Genomic DNA, 11,650 nt, shown 5'->3' with positions numbered 1-11,650 from the left:
CATTTATTCATGTGTTGGAACCTCTACTGACTATCTTCCCTTCTCATGTCTGCTTCTTCACATTATCTGCCACTCTTTGCAACCCCATGGAGTATACAGTCCATGGAATTCTCCAGGCCAGATTACTGGAGTGGGTAGCCTTTCCCTTCTCCAGGTGATCTTCCCAACCCAGGGATCGAACCCAGGTCTCCTGCATTACAGGTGGATTCTTTACTGGCTGAACCACAAGGGAAGACCAAGAATACTGGAGTGGGTAACCTATCCCTTCTCCAGTGGATCTTCCCAACCCAGGAATCAAACCGGAGTCTCCTGCATTGCAGGCAGATTCTTTACCAACTGATCTATCAGGGAAACCCTCCTGTATAATAAGTAACCATAAAAATTCTTTTTCAAAAATGTCAGCATAAAGTAATAATTTTTTCTAAGGCTGTGACTAATCTAGTTATTTAATTCAGTTCAATTAATTAATGTTGTCACATATATGTCTTTTCAACACAAATTCAGGTTGAGTAGGTTAACCCTTATATGTCTGGATCCTGATTCCCCTTTGCAATGTTCTCCTGGGGTTGCAAGTGGGAGGATATCTTCCATCCAATAACAACCACTGTGTTGATTTCCCAGTCTTATTTTCGGACCACATAGAGAAAGATCTTAAATTAGAGTTTGTCTCATCTTTATTTTGCACTCCTTATGCTTTCCCTGAGTATTTTCAACCCCCTTCAGTTTCAAGTAACAGAAAACACAGTCAAACTAGTTTAACAAAAAGAGTTTACTTATTCATGATGCATCAGGGAATGATACAGGGTAGTTCTCAGAATGAAAGGAAGAAATCTAAGGCTTTAGGGTCTAAAAATGGAGTCTCAATGCTTTCCAGATACTGTTTGTATGTATATCTTCTGTCTCTCTCTCTCTCTATGGGACTCTTACTCTGGCTCAGCAAACCTCTTTCTGTGTAGTGAGAATCATGGTTTAACTAATATGTTTTCACAGCTGGTATTAATAAAAAAGATAGTTCACTGAAATGGTACCATGTACCCAAGTATAACTATGAGTGAACAAAGGATACATTTGCAGTGCAACCTAGATGTGGATATGAGATCACACCAGATCTCCATAAGAGAGCAGAAGCCATAATAGTTTTGTTCACTGTTTTATCCCCAACACCTAATACAGAACCTGCAACAAAGCAGGCAGTTAATACAGTAATAGTGACTGAAGAAAAATAAATATATGCAAATGTTTGAATGCACTTTCAAGCTATGCTTTGGATGATAAAAAATACTCCCTAAGTATATGAAAAATTAAATTCATAAGGTACCTGACATTTTACTGATGGCTTTGGTGAATGAACCGTGAGATAACACATCAGAAATGAAATGCTGTATGTGGAGGACAGTAACAAAACTTCAGGGTCATCATCCTAAAAGATGATGCTGTGGAAGTGCTGCACTCAATATGCCAGCAAATTTGGAAAACTCAGCAGTGGTCACAGAACTGGAAAAGGTCAGTTTCCATTCCAGTCCCTAAGAAAGGCAATGCCAAAGCATGTTCGAACTATTGCACGATTGCACTCATCTCACACACTAGCAAAGTAATGCTCAAAATTCTCCAAGCTAGGCTTCAACAGTACGTGAACTGAGAACTTCCAGATATTTAAGCTGGATTTAGAAAAGGCAGCGGAGAAGGCAATGGCACCCCACTCCAGTACTCTTGCCTGGAAAATCCCATGGACGGAGGAGCCTGGTAGGCTACAGTCCATGGGGTCGCTAAGAGTTGGACATGACTGAGCGACTTCACTTTCACTTTTCCCTTTCATGCACTGGAGAAAGAAATGGCAACCCACTCCAGTATTCTTGCCTGGAGAATCCTAGGGACGGCAGAGCCTGGTGAGCTGCCATCTATGGTGTTGCACAGAGTCGGACACGACTGAAGTGACTTAGCATAGCATAGAAAAGGCAGAGGAACCAGAGATCAAATTGCCAACATCTGCTGTATCGTCGAAAAAGCAAGAGAATTCCAGAAAACCATCTATCTGCTTTATTGACTATGCCAAAGCCTTTGACTGTGTGGATCACAACAAACTGGAAAATTCTTCAAGAGATGGGAATACCAGACTACCTTACCTGCTTCCTGAGAAATCTGTACGCAGGTCAAGAAGGAACAGTCAGAACCAGACATGGACAACAGACTGGTTCCAGATTGGGAAAGGAGTACATCAAGGCTGTTTATTGTCACCCTGCTTATTTAACCTCTATGCAGAGTACATCATGTGAAATGCCAGGCTGGATTAAGCACAAGCTGGAATCAAGATTGCTGGGAGAAATACCAAGAACCTCAGATATGTAGATGACACCAACTTTATGGCAGAAAGCAAAGAGGCGCTAAAGAGCCTCTTGATGAAGGTGAAAGAGGAGAGTGAAAAATCTGGCTTAAAACTCAACATTCAGAAAACTAAGATCATGGCATCTGGTCCCATCACTTCATGGCAAATAGATGGGGAAACAATGGAAACAGTGACAGACTTTATTTTCTTGGTCTCCAAAATCACTGCAGGTGACTGCAGCCATGAATGAAAAGATGCTTGCTCCTTGGGATAAAAGCTATGACCAACCTAGACAGCATATTAAAAAGCAGAGACATTACATTGCAACAAAGGTCCATCTAGTCAAAGCTATGGTTTTTCCAGTCCTCATGTATGGATGTGAGAGTTGGGCCATAAAGGAAGCTGAGAACTAAAGAGTTGATGCTTTTGTACTATGGTGCTGAGAAGACTCTTGAGAGTCCCATGGACTGCAAGGAGATCCAACCAGTCCATGTTAAAGGAAATAAGTCCTGAATATTCATTGGAAGGACTGATGCTGAAGCTCCAATACTTTGGCCATCTGATGTGAAAAACTGACTCATTAGAAAAAAACCCTCATGCTGGAAAAGACTGAAGGCAGGAGGAGAAAGGGATGACAAAGGATAAGGTGGTTAGATGGCATCACCGACTTGATGAACATGAGTTTGAGAAAGCTCGAGGAGTTGGTTACATCTTGTCTGGACAGGGAAGCTTGGCGTGCTGCAGTGCATGTCGTCACAAAGAGTCAGACACGACTGAGCAACTGAACTGAAAGTTAACGAAAAACTAGTGATATATACTTCTCCCTTTTAAAAGGTGAATAAAATGAGAATTAAAGGGGTTAAATTAGTTAACTGAGATCACAATTCTAGCCAGTTAGGAAGATAGAACTAAAACCCAAGACATCTTTCTGTTTTTAATTAAAAGAGAAAAATTGATATAGAAGTAAGCCAGGTTGTGTTTTTACTTTGATTCATTTTTATGAGTTTAACTTGATTAATTTTTGTTGATAGATATGCACATGGATTGAAACCATGCTAACTCTTTCATTTAATTTGGAAGTATTTACTGAGGACCTACCAGACATCTACTGTTGGAGATGCAAATGTGAACAAGATATCAGAGAGCTTTCCATATTGAAACTTACTAATTATGAAAGAAACAGAGAAAAATTATCAAAGATCAGTAAACATACTTATTGCATATTATGAAAAGTCCTCCTAAGAAAATTGACTCATTGCTAAGACAAAGAGTAATAAAGGATTTGGGAGAAACGGGGGATGACCAGTTTAAATAGAGAAGTCAGGAGTGTATTCCCTGAGGAGGTTACATGTATGCTGAGACCTGAACTATGAGAAGGAGACATGCAGAGACTGAAAAGAACATTCTACCAAAAAAATATGTACAAAGGATCTGAGATGGGAAAGAAGTTAAAAAAATTAAGATAGAGTGAATGGAGCCTGGAGCGGCTGGAGTGAAGAGCAAGTAAGCTGGAAGAACAACTTGTTGCAGATAAGGATAAGGCTTGTTTTCACCAAGAGCTTTCTTTCTCTTCCTTGATTCTTCTTTATTTTCTGATCTGTGTTTAAAGAGACAGTTGATAGAAACAGCTTCCTTGGGCCTCTCGCTCTCCTATTTGTCTGGCTGGCTCCGCTAAAGCTACAAGCTTTTACAGCCCTTCTCAGGTATTTCTCAGGGTTATTTATTCAGCCAGTAACCTTGACAGATGAGGTTACTTCTTGTCTGGACAAGTAGCAGGCTTGCTTACTATTTGTTATAAAAACAATGGATTTCCCCAACCTCAGAGTTCTCAACTATGACACAGACCCACTATGTGTGTAGCATCACACACATTACCCACCCTCCCCCCCACCACAGGACTTGGGAGCAAGGGCAACTGAGGTAGATACACAGATATATCAATATTCATGATGCTGGCTTTGCTGTAAGTGTAAAGTCATGTGTCTCTGACCAGGCATCTTGTTTCTTAACCAGCATCCGTGAATAGTAACAGGATCACATTAGCTTGTAAGTAGTATAAAAAAGAAATCAATTCCCAGCCCTGACACTATGTTTGTTAACTCCTCAACAATTTGGGGGAAATAACAGAAAAGATAAGATTTTTCCTTTTAAAGAGTTTAAGCCAGAGATTTGACTGAATAACATTAACTTTTAGTGTGATTTTTAATAAGGAAGAACATATGAGAATATTATTAATGTTTGGTTACCATCTGTGACTAGATGCAAAAATATCATTTGATTACCTTCAGAGAGATAATTATATATTGTTTTGTAAAAAATAAAGAATTTCTATTCCTGTGAGTAGATTGCCATCTTGAATTTACAGTATTGAAATACAAATAACCAATTTAGTTTTGTTATATACTACCTGGGAAGCCTTATTTTGTTGAAATATCTGTACCACAAATGTATATTTTTCTAGGGCATTCTTATTTCTGTAGTATCCATTTATTTTGCATAATAATGATACATTAAAATACATGGATATCTAAGGACTCTTTCAATAATAAAATATTGGAGATTGACATTTTATTTCTTTTAAAACTTGTCATTTTTAATAAGTTATGTTGAACTCTCAAAAATTCTCTGAACTAGAAAAAACTATCTCAAAATTTGTATGGAGATGCAAAAGACCCTGAATTGCCAAAGCAATCTTGAGAAAGTAAAGTGGAGCTGAAGAAATCAGGCTCCAAGAATTCAGACTATACTACAAAGCTATAGTCATCATCAAAACAGTATGGTATTGTCACAAAAGCAGAAATATAGATCAGTGGGACAGGATAGAAAACCCAGAAATAAGCCCAGAAAAAAACAGAAATAAGTATCTATGGTCAATTAACTATGACAAAGGAGGTAAGACTACAAAATGTTGGAGGAATAGTCTCCTTAACAAATGGTGCTGGGAAAACTGGACGGCTACAAGTAAAAAAAAAAAAAAAAAAAACAATGAAATTAGATCATTCTTTAACTCCATACACATAATAAGCTCAAAATGGATGAATACCTAAATGTAGTACTGGATACTATAAAACTTTTAGAGGAAAATATAGGTAGAACACTCTTTGACATAAATCACAACAATATCTTTTTGGATCTCTCTCTCTCAGAATAATCAAAATAAAAACAAAAATAAATAAATGGGATCTACTTAAATTCTAAAGCTTTTGCACAGCTAAGGAAACAATAAAGAAAATGAAAAGACAACTCACAGATTTGGAGGAAATACTTACAAATGATGTACCCAAAAGGGGATTAATCTCAAAAATTTACAAACAGCTCAAGGCACATAACAGCCTCAAAACAAACAATCCACTCAAAAAATGGGCAGAAGACCTAAATAGACATTTCCCCCAAGAAGAGATACAGATGGCCAGTAGTCACATGAAAAGATGTTCAACATTGCTAATTATTAGAGAAATGCAAGTCAAATGAGATATCACTTCATACCAGCTAGAATGGGTATCATCAAAATATCCACAAGCAATAAACACTGGAGAGAGTGTGCAGAGAAGGGAACCCTTCTGCACTGTTGGTGGGAATGTAAACTGGTACAGCCACTATGGAGAAGAGTATGAAGGTTCCTTAAAAACCTTAGTATATAGCTATCAAATGACCTTGCAGTCACACTTCTGGGCATATATTCAGAGAAAAACATGATCTGGAAGGATACATGCACCCCATTATTCATTGCAGCACTGTTTACAAAAGCCAAGACACGGAAGCAACCTAAACGTCCATCAACAGAGGAATGGATTAAGAAGATGTGGTACATATATACAATAGAATATTACACAGCCATTAAAAAGAACAAAACAATGCCTTTTGCACCAACATGGATGGGCCTAGAGAGTGTCATACTGAATGAAGTAAGTCAGAAAAGGAGAAATATTATATGATATCCTTTATATGTGGAATCTAAAATAAATGATGCAAATTAACTTACTTACAAAGCAAACAAATTCACAAACTTAGAAAACAAGCTTATGGTTGCTGGGGTAAAGGATAGGGAGAACAGACAATTAGAGAGTTTGAGATGGACATGTATACACTAATATGTTTAAAATGGGCAACCAACAAGAATCTACTGTATAGCACAGGGAACTCTGCTTAAAGTTCCATGGCAGTCTGGATGGGAGGGGAGTTTGGGGGAGAATGGACACATATATATGTGTATAGCTGAGTCCCTTCACTGTTCACCTGAAACTATCGCAATATTGTTTGATAATTAGCTATCACTTCAATTCAGTTCAGTCGCTCAGTCGTGTCCGACTCTGCGACCCCGTGAATAGCAGCACGCCAGGCCTCTCTGTCCATCACAAACTCGCAGTCTACCGAAACCCATGTCCATCAATTCAGTGATGCCATCCAGCCGTCTCATCCTCTGTCATCCCCTTCTCCTCCTGCCCCCAATCCTTCCCAGCATTAGGGTCTTTTCCAATGAGTCAACTGTTTGCATGAGGTGGCCAAAGTATTGGAGTTTCAGCTTCAACATCAGTCCTTCCAATGAACACCCAGGACTGATCTCCTTTAGGATGGACTGGTTGGATCTTCTTGCAGTCCAAGGGACTCTCAAGAGTCTTCTCCAACACCACAGTTCAAAAGCATCAATTCTGCGGCGCTCAGCTTTCTTCACCATCCAACTCTCACATCCATACATGACCACTGGAAAAACCATAGCCTTGACTAGACGGACCTTTGTTGGCAAAGCAATGTCTCTGCTTTTAAATATGCTATCCAGGTTGTTCATAACTTTCCTTCCAAGGAGTAAGCGTCTTTTAATTTCATGGCTGCAATCACCATCTGCAGTGATTCTGGAGCCCCAAAAAATAAAGTCTGACACTGTTTCCACTGTTTTCCCATCTATTTGCCATGAAGTGAGGGGCCAGATGCCATGATCTTAGTTTTCTGAATGTTAAGCTCTAAGCCAACTTTTTCACTCTCCTCTTTCACTTTCATCAAGAGGCTCTTTAGTTCTTCTTCACTTTCTACCATAAAGGAGGTGTCATCTGCATATCTGAGGTTATTGATATTTCTCCCAGCAACCTTCATTCCAGCTTGTGCTTCCTCCAGCCCAGCGTTTCTCATGATGTACTCTGCATAGAAGTTAAATAAGCAGGGTGACAATATACAGCCTTGACGGACTCCTTTTCCTATTTGGAACCAGTCTGTTGTTCCATGTCCAGTTCTAACTTTTGCTTCCTGACCTGCATACAGGTTTCTCAAGAGACAGGTCAGATGGTCTGGTATTCCCATATCTTTCAGAATTTTCCACAGTTTATTGTGATCCACACAGTCAAAGGCTTTGGCATAGTCCATAAAGCAGAAATAGATGTTTTTCTGGAACTCTCTTGCTTTTTTGATGATCCAGCAGATGTTGGCAATTTGATCTCTGGTTCCTCTGCCTTTTCTAAAACCAGCTTGAACATCTGGAAGTTCATGGTTCACGTATTGCTGAAGCCTGGCTTGGAGAATTTTGAGCATTACTTTACTAGTGTGTGAGATGAGTGCTACTGTGTGGTAGTTCGAGCCTTTGGCATTGCCTTTCTTTGCGATTGGAATGAAAACTAACCTGTTCCAGTCCTGTAGCCACCGCTGAGTTTTCCAGATTTGCTGGCATATTGAGTGCAGCACTTTCACAGCATCATCTTTCAGGGTTATTTATATTAACTATAACCCAATACAAAATAAAAAGTTAAAAAAAATTCTCTGAGACTCAATATGTAAGGGTATGAACATTTTATTCAGGTCATTGCAACAGGAAAAACTGTCAAAGGAAATAAGTGTCTCCTCAAACCTAGTGAATAAAAAGGACTTCTTAGGGGAAGGGAACAAAAGGAGCAACACACTTGCTGTAAATTTGGTGGGTTTTAGTGAGGCAAGGACTTCAACTGTGCTTGAAAGGAGAAGGGTTTTATGTAAGAGTGTGTGTGTGTGTGTGTGTGTGTGTGTGTGTGTGTGTGTGTGTGTGTGTGATTTGGCCCATTATCAATTCTTCACATCCTGTTCTTAGAACTTTTGACTTAAACAAGGTATTTAGAAAAAGGCAGTATTTGTTAACATGAAACTGAACATTTTTTTCCCCAAAATGTTCACTTCTGTTTAAGATTCTTTTGAAGACTGACTAAAGGATCGATATCTTTTTTAATGTATCTGTTAATATTACAGATGTTGTCACCAGATTGCCAATAAACTTATTTTAAAAATAAACGAAACTTCTAGACAAATGCAGTTACTTAATATTCTGCAAGATGTGTTTTGAACCTCCCCTTGTGAAACCTTACATGAACGAACATTTCACTGATTAACTGTGGAACAGTGATTTATCCTACCTCAAACTTGGGAGTCTAAATATAATCATTTCATTACTGGTAACAAATCACCTTAAGAGCAGTTACAGCTAGAATATTTCCTCACATCTGGAATTAAATGTTGAATGCAACTTTCAGTTCTATCTCCCTTTATCATGCTGCAATGAACCCGAAGGTTAATTTACTTCCCATCTGCCTTTATTTCTTATTCTGTCGATCTTATGCTTTTTCTTCCATTTTTTCTTTCATGAGAATATATTCTCCATTCCAGCCTTCCTTTTTTTTTCACTTAGTATAATTATGCAGCTCATTTTCAGTAAGACATCACACTAAAGGATCATGCTTTCATTAGCATAACATAAATACTCTCTCTTTCAATTAATCAGCAGTCTTTATAATCTGAATTTTTAAAGCATCTTTTTTTCTTAATTTTCTCCTATAGATGAATAGGACTTTGAAATTTGTAAAAACAAATACTGTTAGTCCTATCTAAATGAGTCCATCTAAATGATATTTACATAACGTAGGCATATTTTTCCAATAATGGAGCTATTACTACTTTTTTCTCCCTTCAGACTTTGTCAATACTAACTAGCACATGACATGATACTACCTGCATCTAAATCTAATCAAGGAGAGAGGCAAATTTAATAACATCACTTTTAAATTTCAATCAGAGTTACAATCAATGAAGAAAAACTTGGATAGGCTAATGGGGTGTATAATGGGTTTACATCAAAGTTTGGTCTTCCTCTATCAAATTGTAGGTGGTGTAGTACAGTGATGAAGGACACAGTTTTGTGGTCAGTGTCACCTGGTGACTTTAGTCTTAACTGTTTAAATGAATCTGTGAGCTTGGGCAAATATCTAAACCTTATTTTCTCATCTTTAAAATGGGAACCATACCTTGACCAGAGAGTGACTGTAATGATATGTATTAACAGATCAATAAATTTTATTTCTCTATTATTACTATTACTGATACTAATGCAGAACCTCTGTAATGTGCATATTTACTACCAACCTCAGATGCCTGTGTTGAAACAGCAAGTCAGTTACTTAGTTTTTACATATTACACAGACAATGTCTTAATTACCCTATTTGGAAATCTAATAATAAATCTAAATAGATGTTATCTTGGCCTCAGTTTAGACTACTGGGCATTTGGATTATGAACTTTGACATTTTATGTCATTCATCTTAATGTGTCAGATATTTTCAACCTTTTAAAAATATTTTATTGTATAGTTTTGTTGTTGTTGTTCTTTTACTTTTCTTCAAACCTGACATCAGTGCCTTACAATAATATGTACGTTTTTGTAACCCAATGAAAACATGAGAAGAACTAAATAGAAATTTCTCCAAAGAACACATATAGATGGCTGATAAACACATGAAAAGATGCTCAACATCACGAATTATTAGAGAAATGCAAATCAAAACTACAATGAGGCATCATCTCATACTAGTCAAAAGGGCCAACATCAAAAAATCTACAAATGATAAACGCTGAAGCAGGAGTGAAGAAAAGGGAACCCCCTTGCACTTAGTGGAGTGTAAATTGACATTGCCACTATGTAAAATAGTATGGAGGTTCCTTTAAAAAAAAACTAAATATATAATTACCATATAACACAGAAATCGCACTACTGGGCATATACCCAGAGAAAACCGCAATTCAAAAACGTTTGTGTATCCCAATGTTGATAGCAGCACTATATACAATAGCCAGGAAATAGAAGCAATCTAAATGTCCATCAACAGAAGAATGGATAAGGAAGATGTGATACATATACACAACGAAGTATTACTCAGCCATTAAAGAATGAAATTGGGCCATTTGCAGAGACATGGATAGACCTAGAAAATGTCATACAGAATGAAGTCATAAAGAGAAAAATAAGTATATTTATTAATGCATATCTGTAAAAATCTAGAAAAACAGTGTAGGTGAACTTATGTGCAAAGCAGAAATGAAGACATAGACATAGATATCAAATAAAAGGATTCCAAGGGGAAACGTGGGGTGGGAGGAATTGGGAGACTGGGATTGACACATATACACTATTGATGTTGTTCAGCCAAGTCGTGGCCAACTCTTTGCAACCCCGTGGACTGCAGCATGCCAGACTTCCCTGTCCATCACCATTTCCCAGAGTTTGCCCAAGGTTAAGTCCATTGAATCGGTGATGCCATCCAACCATCTCATCTTCTGTCACCCTCTTCTCCTTCTGCCTTCAGTCTTTCCCAGCATCAGGGTCTTTTTCTAATGAGTCATCCGTTTGCATCAGGTGGCCAAAGTATTGGAGCTTCAGCTTTAGTACCAGTCCTTCAAAGGGTATTCAGGGTTTATTTCCTTTAAGATTGCCTGGTTTGATCTCTTTGTTTTCGAAGGGACTCTCAAGGGTCTTTTCCAGCATCACAACTCGAAAGCTTCAATTCTTCGGTGTTCTGCCTTCTTTACTGTCCAGCTCTCAGAGCTTTACATAACTACTGTGAAGACCACAGCCTTGACTATATGGACCTTTGTTGGGAAAGTGATGTCTTTGATTTTTAACACACTGTCTAGGTTTGTCATAACTTTCCTGCCAAGAAGCAAGCGACTTCTAATTTCACTATTGATACTGTGTGTAAACTATGTAACTAATGAGAACATATTGTATAACAGGAAACTCTACTTAATGCACTGTGGTGACCTGGGAAGGAAGTCCAAAAAGGAGACGGTATTTGTGCATGTATGGCTGGTTCATTTTGAAGTACAGTGAAAACTAACACAACATTGTAAGCAACTATGCTACAATAAAAAATGATTTAAAAATAAAAATATGTATTTTTTTGCATTTTGTTATTACATTTGTTGGAGAAAGGAGAATTCATAGTCTTAATTTTTATAGTTTGTTTTCCTCCTAGTTTCAAGCATCGTATTGTTATAAAATGTTTCATTCATGTTTAAAAGCCAAATACATAATGAAGGTGGCA

This window comes from Giraffa tippelskirchi, chromosome 9 (genome assembly GCF_054371585.1).
Source record: "Giraffa tippelskirchi isolate mGirTip1 chromosome 9, T2T-mGirTip1v1.2.pri, whole genome shotgun sequence".
Classification (NCBI taxonomy): domain Eukaryota; kingdom Metazoa; phylum Chordata; class Mammalia; order Artiodactyla; family Giraffidae; genus Giraffa; species Giraffa tippelskirchi.
The sequence above is the reverse complement of the archived record's forward strand: the minus strand, read 5'-3'. Positions refer to the sequence as shown.